The sequence below is a fragment of the Perissodus microlepis genome, unplaced genomic scaffold (assembly GCF_051167445.1).
Source record: "Perissodus microlepis isolate ML-2025 ecotype Zambia unplaced genomic scaffold, ASM5116744v1 scaffold_26, whole genome shotgun sequence".
Taxonomy (NCBI): Eukaryota; Metazoa; Chordata; class Actinopteri; order Cichliformes; family Cichlidae; genus Perissodus; species Perissodus microlepis.
Window position 1 is genome coordinate 141,936 of NW_028182048.1, and position 24,704 is coordinate 166,639.

Consider the following 24,704-nt stretch of genomic DNA (forward strand, 5'->3'; position numbering starts at 1 on the left):
TTCTTCTTTTATACCCTTTCTTGCCAGCCACGCTGTGGAGTACTTGGACGCGTGTGATGGAGCATTGTCCTGCATGAAAATCATGTTTTTCTTGAAGGATGCAGACTTCTTCCTGTACCACTGCTTGAAGAAGGTGTCTTCCAGAAACTGGCAGTAGGACTGGGAGTTGAGCTTGACTCCATCCTCAACCCAAAAAGGCCCCACAAGCTCATCTTTGATGATACCAGCCCAAACCAGTACTCCACCTCCACCTTGCTGGCGTCTGAGTCGGACTGGAGCTCTCTGCCCTTTACCAATCCAGCCACGGGCCCATCCATCTGGCCCATCAAGACTCACTCTCATTTCATCAGTCCATAAAACCTTAGAAGAATCAGTCTTGAGATATTTCTTGGCCCAGTCTTGACGTTTCAGCTTGTGTGTCTTGTTCAGTGGTGGTCGTCTTTCAGCCTTTCTTACCTTGGCCATGTCTCTGAGTATTGCACACCTTGTGCTTTTGGGCACTCCAGTGATGTTGCAGCTCTGAAATATGGCCAAACTGGTGGCAAGTGGCATCTTGGCAGCTGCACGCTTGACTTTTCTCAGTTCATGGGCAGTTATTTTGCGCCTTGGTTTTTCCACACGCTTCTTGCGACCCTGTTGACTATTTTGAATGAAACGCTTGATTGTTCGATGATCACGCTTCAGAAGCTTTGCAATTTTGAGACTGCTGCATCCCTCTGCAAGATATCTCACTATTTTTGACTTTTCTGAGCCTGTCAAGTCCTGTGCCAAGTTTTGCCAAAGGAAAGGAAGTTGCCTAATAATTATGCACACCTGATATAGGGTGTTGATGTCATTAGACCACACCCCTTCTCATTACAGAGATGCACATCACCTAATATGCTTAATTGGTAGTAGGCTTTCGAGCCTATACAGCTTGGAGTAAGACAACATGCATGAAGAGGATGATGTGGACAAAATACTCATTTGCCTAATAATTCTGCACTCCCTGTAAATGGGGATTTATGAACACTAAACTTTCATGTTCAGAGAACACTCTCAGGTATATCTTGAGGATCTGAGTGTTCATGTGATTTATATTCTTTGCTATATATATGCAACAACGTCCAATGTTACATGTTAGTCAACTTCATTCACATTAATTAACCTTCAGCTTTCGAAACTTAAGTTTTCATATTTCCTTGAACCACTTGAATGCACCTTTTCTAATTCGTGTTTTACCGGGGGTCCGCGAAGGCGCTTCGTTGGCATTTTACGGCCTCCGATTGGTTCGATTTGTGTTATTTGCACCACGTGACACCAGACATGGCCGCCAGCGAGCCGAGTAAAGACGGTAAGTGTGACTTTTTAAACGTGTCCGCGGCTTTAATGCTGATATCTGGTGGTCTGCGTGCAAAGCTTTGGGTGTCGGTGACTCTCCGAGTCTGTGGGAATTCACAATCAGCAGAAAAAAGGCTAAAAAAAAAATCAGAAAAGCAGGCGGGAAACCGCCCGGCTAAGCTAGCAGGCTAGGAAATAGCTGGGCTGCTAACTCTGATTATACAGCAATCTCTATATTCAGTCAGTACACTCAGTCTGACAGCTGTGAAGTTTATTCAGGATTTAACAGCGTGTAAAGTCTGAGCTCGATTAATGAGTTATTTAATTAATTAATTAATTTTTTTAACTTTTAGATCATAGTTTTGTCCCCACGGGTGATGAAAATAATTGTATACAGACAGATTTTTGTAGATCAGAGGGAAATGCTTCTTCATGCCAGGCTGTACATTCTCGCTTCCGCTTGGTTTTGACTCACCTGGTCTGGAGTAGAGTGTGTGTGTGGTATATAAGGTGTAGTCTCTCTTCTGCTTTCTCAGGTAAGGACAGCATTCTGGAGCCGCTGTGTGTTTCCCTGAGCAGCCGGCTGACACCTCCAGCCCTCCCGGTGTTCAATGTCCCGGCTCCGAGCCGCTGGTCTGCCTGTTCTGCTCTGAGTCCGTCCCACCGCCGCAGAAAGACGTCCTCCTCAGACACCTGCTGATGGAGCACAAGCTTGTCATCGCAGACGTCCCAAAGTGCGAGCCACACATGCTCCGGCTCACTCGTTTAACTCTCGGGAACACGTTTGGATGTTTTTAGCATTTGGAACTCGATCATTTCACCAAAGACTTACTGTAATTATTTGGGGTGATGGGGGGAAACCCTTACCTTACAAGTATACATATATACAACAAGTCCAGCATGTCCACGCCTGTTAGTGTGCTGCTTTTATGAACCGTGACGAAGTGTTTCTGTGCGCCGGTAAACCTGGCTGTGAGTCGGCTGCGGTTTTTACTGACGAGTTTCCTCCATCAGGTACTTGCTGTACTGGAAGGGCAGATTCCTCGAGCAGCCGGTCACAGATTTCTGCAGCGTCATCAAAACCAACTCCACGGGCCCAGTCGGTGAGTTCACTCAAACCCACAGAGGACCTGACCTTTCAAAGTGAACCACGTACACTTCCTCCAGCTCTGATTAATGACTCATTAAAAACTCTTCTTCCTCGCTGACCTGACAGAGGAGCAGGAGGACTACTTCCTGCTGTGTGACGTCCTTCCAGAAGACAGAGTCCTCCGAGAGAAGCTGCAGCAGAAACGACTGGTGAGGAGACGTGACACTCGGAGCATCCTGAGTGAATCTTGTGCTGCTGGAAGTTTCGTTTCTTTTAAACTTTATTTTGAGGCAAAGTCTGAAAATCAGGAAAAATCAGAAAAATTGCAGATTTGAGTGATGATTTTACACGCTTTGTGTCGTTGTAACCTCTGCACTTTAAATATCTGAGCACTCTGAGGTAGTTTTCTGAAGAATTCCTCTGAGCTCTTCTTCTGTGCTCCCACAGGAGGAGGTCCTGGAGCAGCAGCCGAAGGAGCGAGACGACAGCAGCTTCCATCGTCTCTGCATGTTCTGCAGCGAAGAGTTCACGGGAAACAGGTAAAGCGCCGCAGGATTCCCATCAGTCCTGGAAACCTCACGTGTGTTAGATTAAAGCAGACAGAAGGTAGAGCTTCCTGAAATCATGTGACTTAAAGCTTCTTTGCTTCCTGTAGTCATCCTCTTATGATCCAACCCCCAAAAAGCTGCTTTGAGGCATAATTCCATAAACATCATTCAGTGACATGTCTGAACCTGAACCAAGAAGCTGATCTGAGACCAGTGCAGCTCCTCATCCTTCTTCCTCTTCTGCTAAGGGTCAGGTCTCAGACCTGTGCAGGTGTGCGCTGGTTCATGAATGGCATGAAGGTGTGACTGGCTTCTCACTGGTGTTTACCACAGTTCTTGTGTGGATCTGTGTCTTTACCTCCAGTTAAGCTTCCATCCATCCATTTTCAGTCACTGTGTTGGTTCGCAGATGCTCGGCCTCCCTCTGCACAGGCACCACCTCCAGCTCCTTGTGGGAGGACGCCGAGAGACATAACCCGTGTCCGCTCCGGGTCTCCTCACATTTGGACATGCAGCGGCCCATGGCGAGAGAGGCTGCTTCCCTCTGTCTGCCACTATGGGCACGCTGCGTGGATCTTGAAGTCTTGTCCAAATGGGAACTTCTGGACGAAGCCCAAAGGACTGCAGCGCAGTGCTAACAGTGATGATGTCAGCTGATGTTTTCTTTTGTTTATTAAAAATGGCTCCACGTGCTGTTTCCAGGTCGTCTCTGCTGAACCACATGGCCAGAGAGCATTCCTTCAGCATCGGACTGCCGGACAACATCGTCTACTGCAGCGAGTTCCTCGACACGCTGCAGGACAAACTGGACAGGTACGCTAATCGTTGCTTTTTATTCACAGCGTTAAGTTTTGTTTTGCTTCGCGCGCCTTTTCATTTTGCTGCCCTCGCTTCAGTCTGCAGTGTCTGTACTGCGAGAAAACGTTTCGAGATAAAACCACGCTGAAGGATCACATGAGGAAAAAAGCTCACCGCCGCATCAGCGCCAAAAACCACGAGTACGACCGCTTCTACGTCATCAACTACCTGGTAAAGCCCAGCGACACACTCGCCACACGCTTCCACGTCAGGATAAACGAAGCAGTTCTGTAGAAGCAAACGCACTACCTGAATGTATTGTTCTGATTTTAAAGCGTCCCTCCTGTCCTGTCAGGAACTGGGAAAAACGTGGGAGGAGGTGCAAAGCGAAGATGACCGTGAGCTGGCGGATGATGAGGATGAGTAAGTATCCTCATGTAGCTCTGTGAGGACGGCATTAACTAAAGTGTCCTGATTCATGTCATACAGACTGCTCTGTGTCGTGTTAAAGGCAAAAACCGGGCCGGGCTGCACTTGCGTGTAATACCAGTTTTTACCACCAGATGGTGCAGTTAGTGGCTGTAACGTTTATTTTAAACCAACACGACATCACCAGTCTGAGCACGCTTGATCTCCAGCGCTAACCAGGTGCTGAACCAGGTGCTGTGAGCTCGGGGTAGCTGTGGATCAGGAGGTACAGCGAAAGGTTGGAGGTTTGATCCCCGGCTCGATCCCAGATACTGAACCTCGGGTTGTCCCTCCTGAGAATATTCTTATTTACTGTGTCAGCCTGGATACAAAAGTTTAAATCAAGTCCGCTTCCTACTCCTCCTCTGATCCTGCGTGAATGCTTTCAGTCTGCTCGTTTCATCTCCGCATCGTCCGCAGTGATTGGTCGGACTGGCAGGCTCATCCGGTCTCTGCGGTGTGTCTGTTCTGTGATCACCAATCGGAGACGTTGGAGCAGATCCACGCGCATATGAAGGTACGGGAACGTAGAAGTTTCAGAGAAGGAAAATATCGTTTTCTGCGTTTCATCCCTGAAACGATTCTGCAAAGGATTCTGGGAGAACGGAGACAGTGCACACTAACAGGAAACGATCTGCTTCCTGAGGTCTCTGCAAACACATGAATCCATCGTAAGCACAAAACATGGATTTTACTCAAAAAGTGCCCTCACACACAGATGGACCGAAGCTGAAGAGCTTTTAAAATGAAGCGCCTTTTATTTTGAAAAGTTTCCAAATAAATACATGATTGTCAAAACTTTAACAAGCAAATAAAAATGTTTCCTCGTTGTTGGGTCTGTGTTTCCACAGGCCCCGCTAGTTTAGAGACTTATTCATCATGAAGAAAACAAGACATAACAGAACATCTTCAACCGCTTTTTCACTCGCTAACGAGGGAAGTCTTTGGTCAAGAACCAGCTCTTGGAGGTCACGCTCCTAACCTGTCTCGGGCCCGAAATCCTTCAAAGAGCAGCTGTCCCCGTAGCTATTTATTGACATCACAGTTACAATACACAATACAACACAAGCACCTCCCACCGTAAAACCCCCCAATGGTTCTAAGACAAGGCAGTGTGTGTGTGTGAGAGACCTCCTGCTGACCAAAAGGATCATAAAAGCAGGAAGCTTACAACAGAAGAAACAGATCTGTCAGGATGCATCTGCAATAAAAGCTCCCCCAGCACAGAGTGGCTGGAGAGGTCAGAGACAAAGGAACGTCTTGATCCTATAGATTGAACTCAGACCTTACAAATTTAAGAAACACGATGACAACATTCAACAATTAGACTTAACACTGGTGAACAATAAATAAAATCTAGGATTCGACGTCGACTGCAGTCAGATTTTTGTCGTTGATTAAACGTTCTGGTTTAAAGTTAGAACCAGTTTCCCAAACGTGACTCTGCTCACGAGTGACGAGTTTACCTGAGAGGCAGAAAAGTTTCTCTCTGCTTTCTGGTTTTGTTATTTATGAAGTCTGTAACGAGCGTCGCGGCGTTGCGTGACCCTGACATCTTTCTGTTTCGTGATTGTTTTGCGGGAGGCTCACGGCTTCCACCTCCTTAAGACCGAGCTCAGTGAGTGAAGTCTCTGTGGTAATTCGAGCGCAGTTTTCTTCTATTTCTTCCTTCTGAGTGTTTCTAATGTTCTGTCCTCCCTCAGACCTCAAGTTCTACCAGCAGGTCAAACTGGTGAACTTCATCCGGCGGCAGATCCATCAGAGCCGCTGCTACGGCTGCAGGCGGATGTTCGACTGCCGGGCGGACGCCCTGCGTCACATCGCGGCTGAAGGTCACGTGATGAAACTGCCAGAGATGTCCGCCTGGGACCAGCCGCAGTAGGTTTAACGAAGCGCCTGTGATCCGCAGAATTAACCAATGAGAGCGCGGGCTTTAAAGCTGGCGTACAGCTGCTGATGAACGTGGTCAACGCCACAGATGTTTACACTTCATTTGGAGTATTTTTATCAGCTGATGAAAATGGCGTCCTTTTTTAAGTTGGGACTAATTTGAGCCTGAGCACTAAACTTCGTCTCGCTCCGCAGGTATTACTTCCCCACGTACGAGAACGGCGCTCTCCTGTGCACGCTCTCTGACAGCGAGGAAGGCGACGGTGACGAGGAGCATCGCGGCGAGGAGATCCCGGTCATCGCGGAGGACATCTCTAACCTGAGAGCGCTGAAACAGTCCAGCGTCCTCAAGCAGCTGCTGAAGGAGCGAGGAGGCAGCAGCTAGGACCACAGACGGACACGTGTCATACGTTTGACTCAAAGTCGTCTCTGACGTCGGCTGAGCTCAGCTCACGGTGACCACATCCCACATGGCTGGAACGCAGCGGCACGGGTTTGAGTCCGGCCCGTGGTCTTTCCCTCTCAACTATTTCCTGTACGTCTCTACTCAGTAAAGATAAGAAAGTTTAAAAGAAGAGTCCTCTCCACAGCTGGACACGCGGACGCCGTGATGTCCGCTGAAACGTAATTGCTCTGCCTCGTGCAATGAAGCTGAAACATGCGTTTTCTTGAATATGAATTTTATTACTCGAGTAAAAATGATTTTCTTTTGTAACTTGTAACTGAGCTGGATTCAGTGCTGTGGTGGACGAGCAGCTCATCGTCAAGAGAAGACGAGAGAACTCTTTATAGTCATTGCAGAGTCACACTAGGAACAACAGTACTACACAATTGGAAACTGTCCCGCGTCGGCACTACGCACAATCAATCAATCTTTATTTATAAAGCACTTTTCATACAAAGATGTAGCACAAAGTGCTTTACCTGCTTAAAAGCAGCCCACCCCGCCCTCCAGCTCACTCCCAACACAAACAACACAACACAGGAACTTGATAAATGAAACGAATGAGTGTATGTTTTACTGCACATTGTTATTATTGTTGTTGTTGTTGTCCCCTCAAAAAGTCCAGGGACTTCTCGTGCCTGAAACATCTGTCCTACTTGGCGTTTCTGTTGTTTTTCTGCGTCGCGTTGCCGAGCGACACCTGCCGTATGGTGGAGCCGAACTGCAGCGCGCTCAGAGTTTCCACCGCGTCCTTCGCGTCCGGGCTCACGTTCACGAACGTGCAGCACTGAGGAGAGAAACGAGAGGTCGCTGCAGGAACTCACTGCTGTCAAACTTCCTGTTTTATCCTCATTTCTGACTCTGGCAGGCCCAGGCTGTGTCCCAATCCAGCGACCGCACGCGTACTACGTACGGTGCGTACTATAAGTACGAGAAGTGCGGAAGTGAGAGGCTTGTGAAATGGGACGGTCTAGCCTTCGTCGTGCTGTTCAGGTTGCCTAGCAACCATGATACTAACCGCGAGAAACGTGTCATACGGCTTTGTTTGACAGAAATGAAGGAGAAAAATGTTTTGTTGGTCATTCATTTTTGTCATGACATCACTTTGATTAGTTGAGTATCTGAGGCTGAGACCACAGGACTGTAAAACATGATTGTTGGGCTTCATTTCTGTGCTGAACACTCATTTAAGATTAGTTAGTAAATAACAATTAGCTGATGTTGTTCATGAGACTAAAGTCATCTCACTGTGGTAATGTAAATATAATATGGCCAATATTATAGTATTGTCAGATTATTATGATATATATATATATTACAGGATATATTACAGCAGTGAGCTTGAACTCTGGGTCAGAGATTCAAGTTGCAGTTATTTATATTTCCTATCACCTTAAATGAAGTCCTTGTGTTTGGGCTTCCTAAAGACCCCAACCTTTCCCTTGATTTTATGGGACCCCTAACTTCCGAATGTACTTCCTCCATTAAGAGCCTCGGTGTTACTTTTGACAGTGCTTTTAAATTTGATAAACAAATCAGCTCCGTAGTCAAGGGATCTTTTTATCATCTACGTATTTTAGCTAAAGTCAAGTCCTACCTGTCCAGGAACGATCTAGAAAGGGTGGTCCATGCTTTTATTACTTCACGGCTGGACTACTGTAACTCCCTTTATGCTGGTTTAGATCGTTCCTGTCTGCATCGCCTCCAACTGGTGCAGAACGCTGCTGCTCGCATGCTGACCGGCTCCAAAAAGAGAGACCACATCACTCCGGTCCTCTGCTCTCTCCACTGGCTCCCAGTTGCTTTTAGGATTGATTTTAAAATTTTACTGCTGGTTTTTAAGGTTCTTAACGGTACTGCACCTCCTTACCTGGCGGAGCTTCTTAGCATTTACCGCCCCAGGAGATCTTTGAGGTCAGCAGACCTGATGCTTTTAGATGTTCCCAGGTACAGACTAAAGACTAGGGGAGAGAGGGCTTTTGCTGTGGCTGCACCCAGACTGTGGAACAGTTTACCTCCTCACATCAGATTCTCCACAAGCCTAGGAACCTTTAAAACTGCTCTTAAAACTCACCTCTTCTCATTGGCCTTTAGCAAGGTTTAACTTATTGTTTTAATCTATTGTTTTATCAGTGAGGTGTTTTATGTATTTGTGTTTTATTGTATTTTATATTTGTATTTTATTGTACAGCACTTTGGTCAGCCTCGGTTGTTTTTAAATGTGCTTTATAAATAAACTTGACTTGACTAAATCTTCACTCAAAGACAAGTATCTTTGACAGTGTATCTATAGATGTATTATGTAACAAATATTGTTTGTTTAATTTGTTGGCATTACTAAATTTGGCTCAATGCTTACACATATGTGTAAAAAGCAAATGTACGAGCTGTGATAACTGTGTCTGATAGGATGAAGAGTCGACTGATATATGAAATATTCCTTTATTGGGGGAGAAAATCAGACCATGTCATAACTGCTTTAAGTCACACAGAATAGATATCAGAGCCTTAAACAGGCTGACTTCTGCTAAATGGGTCAAACTGGGCAGAAAGTCTACAAACACATAACATCCTTATGGAATATGATGTAACACTATAGATCAACTTAGCTCAGAATATATAAAGCATATAAACAATTACAGCAATATGATGCAACAAACACAGCAGCTACTGATCCAAAATACTCAAAGCTTCGTAGAACTGAAACAAACATTTATTTTTAGCTCCATTCTGCTGCTGATACAGACTTTAGGTTTCTGAACATTAAACTTGTTGCTGCCTTTCATAGTGTGTAACTTGAAGGCCCTGAGTACTTTCTCCCACACTGAAAACACTGGATGATCACATTATTTGAACATTACCTAATAAGACTGATTCAGGACAGACAGTGATGTTAAACTTTCCTAGCAGTCCTTCACAAACAGGGAACAGTCTGTCTATTCTCTCCATCTGTCAGCTGCTGCTGGCTCTTCCTCCTCCTCTCCCTCACACACTGCTGAGTTTGTCCTGGTGGATCATCAGGGCTGCAAAGCCTCACAGATGATGTGCAGCAGTGGGTCCCTCAGTCTGTCCTCACTCTGGACACTTGCAGTCGTCACACATGGAAATCAAATGTGTGAGAAGCTGCAGGATTCAAACACAAGTGTAACTTATAAACACATGTTCATACTTTTATTCCACAATCAGAGAGAAAGAAACAGAGAGAGAGTGCAGGACAGACAGACAGGTGACAGTCTCAGGTGTACACACTGCTACACAACAGCACAGAGAAGGAGGATTTAGTGTTTGTGTTATTACGAGTGTAAACAAGAAGAGTTCCCAGATGGTCCAGTGGACACATGTGTGACTGCTGTGATTAAAGCATCTTTCTTTCAGCTTAACGAGTGAACCGTCAGCTCGTTCAAACACACGTTAAAGTCCGTTTGGCTCGACACCACCGAAAGCGTGCTGCTGCAGTCTGCTGGGGGGGCATCATCAGAAACAAGGATGCAAGGAGAGGAGACAAACTAGTGAGGAATGCTGGCTCTATAATTGGAGCTGCCACGCGCACACACACACACACACACACACACATGCACACATGCACACACACAGACTGTGTGAAGCTCGTCTACATTATATTTTCTGATCTATCATACAGCTTAAACTTATTCCTGGTTATATTCTGATCAGTGCTGAGCAGTTAAACATGATTAACTATCAATGAAATCATGTATGAATTATGATTCTGTGATTAACAATGAATACACTTAATGTCACTTCTCATTTTCAAAATCATGTCGTTTAGCTTTGAAATGTCTGCATTTGTGAATAAAACATTTTCTTAGTAACAACATTTGTTAAGATCCAACCATGCAAAATATGATTTTTGCCATTTTTCAAGTGGTCTTAAAGCTTTAATCAGGACTGTATCTGATATCACTTCAGTTTAATGTGAAAAAGCTGCATCAGTGTTTTGCTGGGATGTGTCTGCTCCTCTGGCTTTCCTGTTAGCAGTGAGTGCAACGATGTCACAGAGGTTTTAGTGCAGCATAAACTCCAGCAGATATTTTTGTCACTCTGGAGCACATTTCAGGAAAATAACAAGAAGTAAATGAAGGAAACCGACAGAAGCCGACAGGATAAGACGAGCGTCGTATCTGAGACAATAACCAGGGCCGGACCGTTTCTGACAGCTGCATCATTTTTATTGTGCAAAAACACGGCAGCAGAGGACGATTTGATTTTGTCTTGGGAATAAATCACTACTGGAAATCACAGGACTCAGATCAACACACGTCTGCTCTCCAGAACCAGGACGACGTGCTGAGATCACGGTGGGCGACAAATGTTCATCAGCAGAACGATGAGACAGAAACACAGAAGAGCCGTTTGGAAAGGCAGGAGGTACAGTGCTAACAGGCTGCAAGAAATATAAATACTGACTCACGTCTGTCTCTATCAGTACTTATCATTCAAAAGATACGACACACGTGTACAAAGAAGTGTCCAGGTTCATCCTGACCATCAACCTTTCTGACTGAAGGGCATTTCTGCCAGCAGGACTTCAGATATAAGCCGTGACGTGAGATATAAGACAATAACACTATCAGTCATGGTCTGGCATTCCCAGAGCACAAAGCTCAGCAGGACATAAACAGTGTGGAGTCATCAACATCATCAACAGAAGGAAAAGTCTGGAGAAGTCTTCCTGCAGGTCCTCACAGAGACGCCAGAGAGCTGCTCAGAGAGTTCAGAGTGAGCTGAAGGATGAAGGTCAGACCATAACATTCCTCCAAAAGGGCCTTCATGGACCTGCAGCCGAGAAACCGATGCAAAGTGTTTATGCAGGTGAGAGAAGTTCACCTGAGGGCTCTTATTCAGCGTGCATGCCGAGCGCTGAGAGACGGAGGTTGTGCTGCAGGCAGACGTTTGGACGGCGACTCAGACTTCTCTTCTAGACGTCGTCAAATATTTGTCTACGAGATGACGACGAGACAGGTACCGTCCTCCCGAGTGCACAAAAACACACAAATGAACACAGCAGCACACAAATCCACACGTCTGTGGACACGTCAGGACAATCTATAATCGTCTAACACAAAAACATACACTGAAGTAAACACACAGAGCAGTAGCAGATTTTTTTTTAATGTGTTTTATTTATTTTCATTTGCTGCTAACTGCCTTGTTTTCATTTGTAGTTTTTGTAGTAGGAAGAACTACAAAATCTACAAATAAAAAAAGTGCAGTTAACAAATGTAGTGCTCTCCACTATGTGAACCCCTCAGCTGAATTTTTAGGTTTTTCAGTTCAAGCCAATGAAATGAAATCCAAAAATTCAACCCCAACAATCAAATGATCCCCTACGAGCAAGCACTCTGGCAACGGTGGAGAGGAAAAACTCCCTTTTAACAGGAAGAAACCTCTGGCAGAACCAGGCTCAGGGAGGGGCGGTCTTCTGCCATGACTGGTTGGGAGGTGAGGGGCAAAATAAAATCAAACATAAAGGAGAGCACAGCGTATTTATGACAGGTCGGTGGACTGTGGCTCGAGTTCAAAAGATGCTCGAATCCCGCCTGAGGTGGTATGGACACGTGATTCGAAGCGATGAGAACTCAGCAAAAACGACTATTAAGGATCGACCCAGACGGACGCCGGCCTCGAGGCAGACCGAAAAAACGGTGGATGGACAAAATCAAGGAAGACATTAAGACCATCAACGCGTCACCTGAGGACGCCTTGGACAGAACCAAACGGAGAAACCTTTGCTGAGGAGCGGACCCTGCACCAGCGGGAACAACGCCAGGATGAAGGTGGACTGTGGCTGGAAAAGATCATTACTGTTTTTAAAGGGTAACTGGTCCACATCCACAATTACAGTAGAGCTGTAATTGTGGATGTGGACCACAATCCACAATTGTCGATGGGACGTGTGCATGCAAGCACACGCAAGCGATCCCCGCTCTGTGGGGTCATGATAATAATCATGACGCTCTGTGGGGTCATGATAATAATCATGACCCCACAGAGCGTCATGATAATAATCATGACCCCACAGAGCGGGACATTCGCTTCAGCCGAAAAACCTAGAGGCGACCCAGAAAGCAGCTGCACAAAGAACAATGAACCATCCGACATCATTTGTGAGTACTTCGTTCCTTTCCCTGAGTTGTCTGATCTCTTCACAGAGTCGTCTGTTCTCTTGCCTGAGTTCTTCGTTCTGTTGCCTGGGTCGTGTGATCACTTGCCCAAGTTCTATGTTTTCTCGATTGAGTTGTGCGTTTTCTCGATTGAGTTGTGCGTTTTCTTCCCTGATTTGTGCGTTTTCTCGATTGAGTTGAATGCTCTCTTGCCTGTGATGTCTGTTTTCTTCCTCAAGGCGTGTGTTAAATTCAGCGATGTCTAAGTTTTGACCAACCATAATATGTAGAATTTCAACTGCCGTACGCTGCACTGGGTCTGACTCATCACTGCTTCCAGATGGATTATTCGACGTTCCCTGTGACATTTCTTTGAAGGTTTAAAGCTCAAAAAAGTTAAATCTCTGAATGATTTAAATGCAAAGGTCAGCTTTGTCTAAAACAACTGGCTCCTTCTGATGTAAACTGTTAAAGGACCTCCTCTATTTAAGGACTTGGTGGGTGTGGCAGAGAATGTGATGTCGCCGTGACGTCACAATGATCGTTCGAGAAGATCAAAGGATCAAAGGAGCGCTGTGGATCATTCTGCGCATGCTCAGATCAATGAACGGGAGAATTATTTGTAAATACTTTGCTATCTAACAAAGGTGCTTTTAGCAACAGCTGGTGGTGATTCATCGTTATCAACCCTTAAACTCGTGAATTGGCTCTCTAGCTTTTACGTTTCGATTGCTACTGTTGTCTATCACATATGTATTATTTGCAACCCAGCTTACCTGTAAAAACAGACACACAGCAGGTAACAGGAACTACTCTGTGCGCCAGCTCGGCACCACTCTTCTTCTAGCGAGGTGTTGGCTACTGATGCGTAAGACACCGAGCGCCCTCTGCTGGCGGAACTTATATTACAGACATTAACGGTAGTTTTCCCCAAAAGAAAGTGACTTGAAGCATAAAAATAAAATGGGAGGCTGCAATTTTCATGTACTCATCTATACCATAGTGCCACACAAGCCCAAAACTTAATTTATCACATTAAATAAATGTGAATGGCTAGAAAAATCTAAATCAAAATATGAAACTCCAAAATAAAGTTTATTAAAAGCCACTGAGGTTACAGTGATCCTGAATTATATGTGCATGTGCTTTGCAGTACATTAGGCAGGTCAGTTCTTTATTAACGAGGCCATTTGGCTGGAAAGCTGAGCCATCAGTGTGTGTCTGTGGACACGTCAGTGCCTGCAGACACTTTAGAAATGGCTGTGCTTCACTCTAACACTTTAACACTAAAGAACACTGAGGAAATGAACAAACTGACAGTTAACAATATGGAAAAATAAAAGGATCTCTCTGCTGCTGAAAAGTGTGAAATAGCTAAATGCCTTGGACACGTAGTGAAAACCTGAGATATTTCATGAAAACTTAATCGCGATCACCGCGACGTTAGGAGATCTGTGGCTGAGTCAGAGCACACACGGGTTCGTGCAGATAAAGGCACAACGAGGAAGGTTTCTGCAGGACAAATACATCCCATTAAGAGAGCAGCTGCTAAAAGGCCATTACAAAGCAGCAAACACATATTTGAAGCTGCTGGTGCCTCTGGAACCCCACCAACATCAAGGTGTAGGACATTTTGGACAATCTATAATCGTCTAACACAAAAACATACACTGAAGTAAACACACAGAGCAGTAGCAGATTTTTTTTTAATGTGTTTTATTTATTTTCATTTGCTGCTAACTGCCTTGTTTTCATTTGTAGTTTTTGTAGTAGGAAGAACTACAAAATCTACAAATAAAAAAAGTGCAGTTAACAAATGTAGTGCTCTCCACTATGTGAACCCCTCAGCTGAATTTTTAGGTTTTTCAGTTCAAGCCAATGAAATGAAATCCAAAAATTCAACCCCAACAATCAAATGATCCCCTATGAGCAAGCACTCTGGCAACGGTGGAGAGGAAAAACTCCCTTTTAACAGGAAGAAACCTCTGGCAGAACCAGGCTCAGGGAGGGGCGGTCTTCTGCCATGACTGGTTGGGAGGTGAGGGGCAAAATAAAATCAAACATAAAGGAGAGCACAGCGTATTTATGACAGGTCGGTGGACTGTGGCTCGAGTTCAAAAGATGCTCGAATCCCGCCTGAGGTGGTATGGACACGTGATTCGAAGCGATGAGAACTCAGCAAAAACGACTATTAAGGATCGACCCAGACGGACGCCGGCCTCGAGGCAGACCGAAAAAACGGTGGATGGACAAAATCAAGGAAGACATTAAGACCATCAACGCGTCACCTGAGGACGCCTTGGACAGAACCAAATGGAGAAACCTTTGCTGAGGAGCGGACCCTGCACCAGCGGGAACAACGCCAGGATGAAGGTGGACTGTGGCTGGAAAAGATCATTACTGTTTTTAAAGGGTAACTGGTCCACATCCACAATTACAGTAGAGCTGTAATTGTGGATGTGGACCACAATCCACAATTGTCGATGGGACGTGTGCATGCAAGCACACGCAAGCGATCCCCGCTCTGTGGGGTCATGATAATAATCATGACGCTCTGTGGGGTCATGATAATAATCATGAGCCCACAGAGCGTCATGATAATAATCATGACCCCACAGAGCGTCATGATAATAATCATGACCCCACAGAGCGGGACATTCGCTTCAGCCGAGAATCTTAGAGGCGACCCAGAAAGCAGCTGCAGAAAGAACAACGGCCAATCCAGCAATACCTACATACCACGAAACAAGGTTGTCAGCCTCCTCAGGTCTAGGAGGTTCTGTTTCTGTTGTCTGTTGTACATGTACCGCTTGGCGCTGAAGATTTTCCACAGCTTGTCTGAGTTCTGCGTTCTCTTGACTGAGTCGTGTGTTTTCTTGATGGACTTCTGTGTTTTCTTGATGGACTCTTGTGTTTTCTTGACGGACTTGTGGGTTATCTTGCCTGAGTTGTGTGATTTCTTGACTGCGTTCTGCGTTTTCTTGATCTAGTTCTATGTTTTCTTGTTTGAGTCGTTCGTTTTCTTTATGGAGTTGTGAGTTCTCTTGATGTAGTTGTATGATTTCTCGCCTGAGTTGTATGATTTCTTCACTGGGTTGTATGGGCTCTTGCCTGGGTTGTGTATTCTCTTGCTGGAGTTGTGTGTTTTCATGCTTGAGTTTTTTGTTTTCTTTCCTGAGTTTTGCGTTATATTCAAGGAGTTCTCTGTGTAGTCTCCTAGTACTATGTAGAGATTCAACTGTTGGCTGCAGTGGGTCTGACTGATCACTGCTTCCAGATGGCTTATTCGACGTTCCCTGTGACATTTCTTTGGAGGTTTAAAGCTCAAAAAAGTTAAATCTCTGAATGATTTCAATGCAAAGGTCAGCTTTGTCTAAAACAACTGGCTCCTTCTGATGTAAACTGTTAAAGGACCTCCTCTATTTAAGGACTTGGTGGGTGTGGCAGAGAATGTGATGTCGCCGTGACGTCACAATGATCCTTTGAGAAGATCAAAGGATCAAAGGAGCGCTGTGGATCATTCTGCGCATGCTCAGATCAATGAACGGGAGAATTATTAAGTGTGCCTATGTAATGGCACACTTATTACTATTCGACAGATTTATTATTCTTATTATTATGACTCTTGGTAGAGATTCGTCGCACGGTTTTCCCAAAATTCCCAAAAAAAGACCCCATTTTCCCCATTCATTTCGATGGGGAAGGGCCCGAAAAAAGGCGCCAACACAGGCCACTTTGAAGGCCTACCGCTCAGCCATACTTTGTTGTAGAAACGTCATTTAAACTTTAAACGGGTCACAAGATTTTGGACTTTTATTGCCCAAATCCTCGTTGCGATATCTTTTACTGTTGGTTCACAAGAGCAGTTTAAGTTTTAGGAAAATTAAGATTTTCACGGAATGTTCGCGCCACTGTCAACTGCCATAAAACTAGAGTGTGGACAATAATTTAAAAAATTTGTTTTTCTCGTCCTGTCCCACCCAAACCGTTTGCCCTACATCTATAATTTATACATCAAAACGTAGCTATCGTTGTCTTCTTTCATCCAGTGTCTTCCTCATTGAGATCAGATTTACGGTTTTCTCACAAATGCCATCAAACAAATGCCATTCAAAAACTGCTCTCAATTTTCAGCTCAAATTTAACATCGAAGGGTGTCTTTACACTGTTACCACGTCAGTATAATACACTCTACAGGCATTTTAATATGTTGTAGTCTGGAAGTTTTCTCTTGGGAAGCATTTGTTTCAGAGCTTAATTCCTGTTTGCCCATCTCTGTGTCTGACCCTAACTGCAGTGTGTGTGTGTCCCATCCCCTCCTGCCACACACAGGAGTTACTATAGCAACCGGCCCTAACAGCTGAGTACAGGAACAGCTGATGACTCTCTGCTTAAAACTCAACAGTTTTTTGCTCCAAACACATACATCCTGATGTCTTCGGACATCTAATCCGGCAGTAGCATAGGCACACTTAAAATTTCTTCAGAAATTTTCGCTATCTAGTTTGTAAATACTTTGCTATCTAACAAAGGTGCTTTTAGCAACAGCTGGTGGTGATCAGTGGCGGAGCGGGGGGGGGGTGGCTTACTGGGCTTAAGCCCGGGTTGTTTTGTCAGAAGCCCGGGGTCTTTTGGAGTGTAATTTTTTCATAGTTAGATGCCTGGCTGACAGCTGTATAAAGCAAAAAACTACACACAATATTCGAAGCACATAGTGCACACTGTGGGAATTTACGACTGTGCGTAAATCCCCCCTAATATTGGTATGACCCGAGCTCAGACACTAAGCGGGGGGGCAGCTGCTGCCTACGAGTGCGCTGTTTGAGAAACGGAGCCAGGCAGACAGAGGAGAGCTGAAGTTTGACCAGGTACCAAAGCAAATCATTTGTACTGTACAAATAATGTAAATATGACGGTGTATCACGAAAGATTGATATCAAACTGATCACTTGACCCATATTACGTTACTTGCTCTTCAAGTGAATCAACAAATGGTGAAATGAAAAGCCGAACAACAACAATGCTGTTTCTTTAGAGAGTCTTAGCTTACATGTGTGTTTATTTCATATTTTCAGTTGTTTCCCTCCACGGCTAAATAAATCGGTTTCAGTAATGCACTGATATACAAGAATGGACATAAGGGGCTTCTTTCAAAGAAAAAACTCTGGTAGATGTTATTTTATATATTATGCTTTGTATGTTGTTCAGTATATTTCTATGCAAAACAAGAGGAACTTCAATACACAGCAGTATATTCACAGTTTAAACCAGATATTTACACTTTATGGAAAACACAAGAACATTTTCTTTTACTGTACAACATCAATTTAGAGTAAACTTGTTTTGTTTTGGATAAATAAATATTGAAATATCTTTTGAATTAGTTAAATGTCAGAATAAAGAGAGACAGAGCTTCTATTTTTATCACTTTCATCAAATGTAGGAGCACATGTACACTAAGTTTATTGTTAATTAATAAGAAATAAGAAACTCCAGACGTGTCATGATCCTGGGCCATATTGGCCCAGCATTCTTAGTTTTCTTGTATTTTTGTATTTTGCTCCTTATTTATGCCGTGGTTCCTAGGTTCTGTTAAGATGTTCCTTATTTGGTTACCTCTTGTGTGCTCCTGTGTATCTGTGAGCCCTCGTCTCTCCTTGTGTTTTATTCCATGTTTTCCCCAGCCCGTTATGTCTGTGTTCTCCCCGTGCTCTCTCTCCTCCTGTCTGAACCTCTGTGTACTTCCTGTTTTACTTTGACAGTCTCTCGTCAGTATGTGTCATGTTGTGTTCACTCCTGCCCTGTCTCGTTATGATTATCTGTGTCAGCTGTGTTCCCCGTGTGCTCCCACTTCCCTCGTTAACCCTCTGTGTATTTATGTGCATGTCTCCCTCAGTTCAGTGTCGCGTCGTCAATGTCTCCTCCCCGAACCTGCGTGTCTTTCTGTGTTCCCTCGGTCTTCTGTTAGTATTCCCAGTTTAGTTCTGTTTCGTTTTAAAGGCCTGCAATAAAGCAGTGATTTTGAGTTCAGTTCCTGTCTCCGTGAGTTTTGCGTTTGGGTCCTCATCTGCCTCCACACAGCCAGTTCATGACAAGACGATTCCATTCTGAGCTGAAGAAGCTTCTGATAGGTTAGTAGAGTCCATGTGAGTAAATTGGTGGCACACCTGTGGATGCATATAAGGTAAAACACAGAGCCTGTTTCTTTGAAATGGGAAAATCAAGAGATGTCAACCAAAACACCAGAAAAAGAATTGTGGAGCTCCATAAGTGTGGCTCAATTTTGAATACAATTTGGTGCCATTTACAATTAAGAAATACAGACAATTTCTCTCTTTACTCTTAAAGTTAACAAATGTGTTTTTTATATTTATCAATCTAAAAAAAATAAACATTTAGTCTGATTTGATGTTACAATTAAAAAAGTATTTTATCTGAAGAGTTTGTAAATATCTGGTTTCAACTGTATATTTGATGATTGTCAGCACAAAGAGGGAGAGAGAGGAACAGAGAGAGAGGGAGAATGAGGACAGAACAGAGATGAACAAGAGCAGGTGAGACACATGTTAGTCAAATGGTTGTTTACCAAAAGTATCACCGTATCACAGGTCCTCATGTATCTGTACCTAGTGTTTCTTTTAAGGTTTGTTATTTTTCAAATTCTACATTTATTAAGTTTTGCAGCTTGTTTGCACAACAAGGATAAATAATAGTGAGTGTGTGTGTGTGTGTGTGCGTCTGTCAGTGTGTGTGTGTGTGTGTGCGTGTGTGAGTGTGTGTGTGCGTGCGTGTGCGTGTGCGTGTGTGTGTGAGTGTGTGTGTGAGTGTGTGTGTGTGTGCGTCTGTCAGTGTGTGTGTGTGTGCGTGTGTGTGTGTGTGTGTGTGTGTGTGTGTGTGTGTGTGTGTGCGTGCGTGTGCGTGTGGCAGCTCCAATTATAGAGCCAGCATTCCTCACTAGTTTGTCTCCTCTCCTTGCATCCTTGTTCCTGATGATGCCCCCCAACAGACTGCAGCAGCACGCTTGCCGCAGCAGACTGAGTGCTGCAGATGTCAAGTGACATTTCTTAAAGAGAGGCTCTGGCCCTTTTGAATTCTACTCTCTACCTGACAGTCCTGAATGTCTGACCATCAGTTTGTGCCCTGAAGTTCAAAAGCACTCCAGTTATACAGCAGCACCATGATCAGCAGCAAGTCGACTTCTCAATGAGTCCAAAAACAGATGAAGTGTTTGGAGTGGCCGAGTCAAAGTCTGGACTGAAATCAGACTGAGGTGCGTCAGCGTGACCTTAAAAATGTGTCTGAATTCCAACAATCTTCCAAATAAGAGTGGACCAAGATTCCTCCACAGTGATGTGAAAGACTCACTGAAGGACCACAAACACGTGACTGCAGTTCCTGCTGCAGAGGGTGGCATAACCAGTGATTAGGTTTAGGGGGCAGTTACTTTTGCACACAGGGCAGGTTTGGAGAGTGTTTTTCCCTTTATAAATGAAACCATCATTTCAACAATACTTTTTGTATTATCTTTATTATCTTTGTCTAGAATGGAAACAAGTTTTATCATGTAAAACATGTATCAAACAGACCTTCTTCTCAGCACTACACACCCACTCTCCTGTTGGCATATGTCTGCTGTTTCCTCTTCACCAGTGGATCAATGGATTCATGTAAATGTTGAAATGTGAATGACGGCCATGAGAATAATCTAAATGTACATCCACCACATGGTCAAATATTACTGAACTGGTGGTCCAAACCTCCACAGGATGCCTTTAAGCAGTCGGGATCTGTCTGTGGAACAGTTTCAAGGTTCATTTGTTTGGATCACCTGGAGAGTTTCCCTCCTGCAGGGTTTTCCTCTCTATCAGCAGTGCTTCCATCTGTGCAGCCCGTCCAGTTTTCCCACCAGAGGAGGCGACATTTCAGGGGTGGTTAATCATTTTTGATCTATTCGCACTGCAGCACAGACTCTACTCTCACCTTTCCATGTTTTAGACATGCTGTGCTGGATTCCCTGCTTCTTTCTGGGCTTTTTATTTTGGGGCTCAGCTCATGGGGTTCCCCAGACAAACGCCCGCCCCGACGTCACAGACCAGGAGCTGTTCTGGGGTTCTGACCAGTACGACTTTGCTATAGTGCTTCCTGCTGCTGGGTTGGAGTGTTTCTGGCACTTTGCTCACCGTGGAGAGAGATTTTACTTGAACTTCATGGTAAGAAGAAAACACTGTGTCAAGCTAAGTGAAGCCACCTGACATGTAGTCTGTTTTCCCACAAATCTGCAATGCACACTCACTCACCTGGAAAAAAGAAATATGTATGCAAAAATGCTCTTCATCGGTTACAGCTCAGCATTTAACAGCATCATCCCCTCAAAACTTGCCTGGGAGCTTGTTGACCTTGGGCTGGGAACATGTATCTGCAGATGGATTCTCTGCTTCCTCACAAACAGGCCCCAGGTGGTGAGAGTTGATAAGCAAACTTCCTCATCACTCATTTGAAACACAGGAACGCCACAGGGATGTGTGCTTAGCCCCCTCCTATGTTCCCTGTTCACACACCCCACACTTCACAGGATGCACACAGAAGCTGTCCTACAGTTTCTCAAGTAATCTCTGCACTGTGCATTTCATTTTTAGTATTATAAAAATGAAAATAAAAACTCTACTGTACTAACTGCCACCTTACTTCCTCTGTTTCATTAGTTAGATTTGTTCCAGCCGTGTTTCCACCTGTTTCTCATCCTCTCATTATCCTGTCTATTTAAGCCCTCAGTTTGTCTCTGCTCATGCTCACGTCATCGTCAATGCCTCGTGCGTGCGCCCTGTAGATGTTATTAGTCTCATCATTGAGACTCAACTCTTCAGTCGGTTTCAGCACCGTTCTCTGAAGGTCCCACCACAGCTTCTCAGTCAGGCTGAGGTCTGGACTGACTGGAGCATTGCACCACATTTCTTTTTCAGCCTTTCTTTTGGAGATTTGGCACTCTTCTTGGTATCATTGTCCTGTGGCTGATGGCCTCACATCTGACTCTAGAATACATTTGTATACAGAGGAGTTCATGGTTTACTGAGTCACTGCACGGGGCCCAGATCATCATCCGTCCACCACGGTGCTGACAGCTGGTCTGACGTGTTTCGTTTCGTCCAAACGTGCTGTGGTGCTTTATGGACAAACATTCAATTCAATTCAAAAGTTATTTTCCATAGCACATTTAAAAACAACAGATGACATGAACGCGACGCCCGTCACGCTCGTGTCCACTCTGCTCCTCTCGTGAAGAGAAAAGCAGAACTAATATTATTGTGAAACGAGGCCGATTCTACCTGGGGCACAACACGCTGTCAGAGGACGCCCATCGCCATCACAGTCAAGGTAGGGATGATTTCTTATTGATTTATTTTTAATGTGTCTGCTCCAATAAGTCCAGTAGGTGGAGCTATAGCACAGGTGAATGGTTGTAGGTGAAGCTGTTGTGACGTTATTGCCTTGAAGACTGAAGCAAAGATCTGTTTCCAAAGTCTGTGTTTTTGCTACAGCTCCAAATGTTTCAAAGCTTAAGTTACATATATAGGGAAGTGTTTTTATACAAGATGGTGAATAGTTTTACATTTGTACTTTCAATAGTTTCTTGCATCACCTCTGAATGAAAATGTCAGCTGACAGCTGGTATCATGACCTTCTTTGCCCTCTGAGGAGAGACCTCTTCAAACATGTTACCGTCTGAGTGTGTCACCGCAGCCCCACAGAGCCTGCATGCTGCAACATGCAAACCTATTTCAGGGTTTTCAGTTTTATTCCTGCAGCACTTTATAGAAGCACATTTATAGCCTACTCTCAGAAAAATTATGGTTCTTAAATGGTTCTTCAGATGTCTTCGTGGTTCTTTAAAGAACCATCATACGCCAAAGAACCTTTTTATTTTGTAGATGGTTCTTTAGGTATTACAAATGGTTCTTTAAAGAACAAAAGGTTCTTCATCCTTAGCTAAGTTTGATGGTGTAAAATGGCATAAATATTTATTCACTATAATGAGGCTGTGAATTATACTGTGTGTTTTGTTTGTGTGCATGTGTGTGCGAAGGGGGAGGGCGGGTTACCCTTTAAGAGCAGATGATAGGAAACTGAATATTCAAATAAAAGTTAGAAATACTTGCTTAAAAATATACTGGTGGCAGGGGTGGGGGCCAAAGCCTAAAGACCCTACCCCCAACACCCCTAACCCCGCAAACCCATTGATCACAAATAATGTGGTAAATAATATGGAATTTATATGGACTATGGAGTTTATCATTAAGAAGTTTATGAATGTGATGAGTTAACAAACAGTAGACACAATGCACACATTCAAATACTCTACTTTAGTTTTAAATTTTAATAAAGTATTACTATTTTCTGCTTCAAGGCATTACTTTTGAGGTTATTGTATATATTAGAAAATATAGCATAATGATAATACTAGTTATTGTAAACTTTACAAACCACCCAGCAGTATGTAAAGTCAAATTATAAAATACAAGTAAATAACAATTGCACAACAGAATGTCAGTGTAATGAACACACACTTCGTTTTGACAAAGCACACTGCTTAGGTAAATGATCTGAGTACTTGTTCATCACTGAGCAATTTGTTAATGTGTTTCGAGCCAAATAAATGACAGGGGGAGAGAGAGAGAGAGAGAGTGACGTTAGAACACGTCAAACTATGGCAACCTCCCGAAACAGAGGGGAGGGGGGGTCAATCGTTGGGATGCGCATGCGCAGACAGATTGCGCGAGCTGCGGGCCTTGACCTTTCTAAGGGGGGAAAAAACTCTTTCTCACGGACGGTGACAGTGAAGCGGATAAAGTCTTCAGTACCTGCTGGTCTTTGAAGCTCTGGATTCTGGGACTGTTGGAAAAGGTAAAACATTTTCATTAAAACCTTTTTACTCTTTGTTTTTGTTACTCGTCATTGCAGCTTGCTATTAATGTTGTGCTAACAATAACGGTTAGCTATGTTAGATACGTTAGCCGTAACGCAATTTAGTATCCGGTATACAGAACTGTTTTCCTAACAAAACCACTGTTATAATTAAGTGAAGGTGCTCCCAACTAATTTGAACCTTTGGCTTCTAAAATATGTGGATCTATTGCGTGCTGCGTACATAACGTAATGTCACTAGACCGATATTAAAATTGATAATATTGTTAAAGTCACTTAGGCTACGTTCACACTGCAGGCGAAAGCGCATCAAATCCGACTTTTTTGACCCTATGCGACCCATATCCGATCATGGTGTGACAGTGTGAACGGCACAAATCCGATATTTTCAAATCCGATCTGGGTCACTTTCGTATGTGGTCCTGAATCCGACACATATCCGATGTTTTAGAAAGCGACTGCTGTTTGATGGTCATGTCGCATTAAATCCGTCTTTTACGTCACTGACACAAGACAGACGCCAATTATCAGCGCCCGAGAAGACATCGCGAACGCTTCCTGGCCATCCAGTGTAGATGTCAGTGAAACTGCTGGGAAGACAACGTTGGAGAAACGTGAACATTTTATTTGTTCTGTATAATCTGCGGATTCTGACAGCAATCTGCAGCTATCCTTTGAAGCACCGCTCCTTTAAAACAGCAATAAGGATAATTATTAGGTTATCTACATTATTATGTAAATAACAAAATAACTTCAAGCAAAAATTGGGAAACGTAAAGTCCGAAGTCTTTATATTAAGGGCTATCAGTCAAACAATATTGTTTGGTCTGGGCCTAAACAGAGCGTTCACACTAGAGCGCGTGTGCTGTCGCATTTTATTTGTAGTGTGAACAAGCAGACAAAAAAATCGGATTTGATCAAAAAATCGGAATTGAGCATTAAGACCTGCAGTGTGAACGTAGCCTAATATCGCGCCTGAAGCCTGTTTTGACATGAGCTCTGTGTCTGCTCTAGAAACTCAGAAATTCAGTAGAGCTGAGCCGTACAGTAAATACTCACATGAGCCTGTACTGAATTCTGTAAGAGCTGTATAAAACACAGCT

The 24,704-nt window shown here is 44.0% G+C and overlaps 1 long non-coding RNA gene and 1 pseudogene across 1 annotated transcript; both read left to right on the top strand.

Annotated features, from left to right (window-relative positions):
* The first annotated feature begins 95 nt into the window (after nt 1-95).
* Nucleotides 96-8,817, top strand: LOC146360554 (zinc finger protein 277-like; annotated as a pseudogene).
* A 9,332-nt stretch (nt 8,818-18,149) lies between these two features.
* Nucleotides 18,150-21,769, top strand: LOC146360555 (uncharacterized). The gene is made up of 3 exons (XR_014799633.1): nt 18,150-18,812; nt 19,167-19,235; nt 19,688-21,769. It is a non-coding gene; the product is annotated as an uncharacterized LOC146360555 (long non-coding RNA).
* The last annotated feature ends 2,935 nt before the right edge of the window (nt 21,770-24,704 follow it).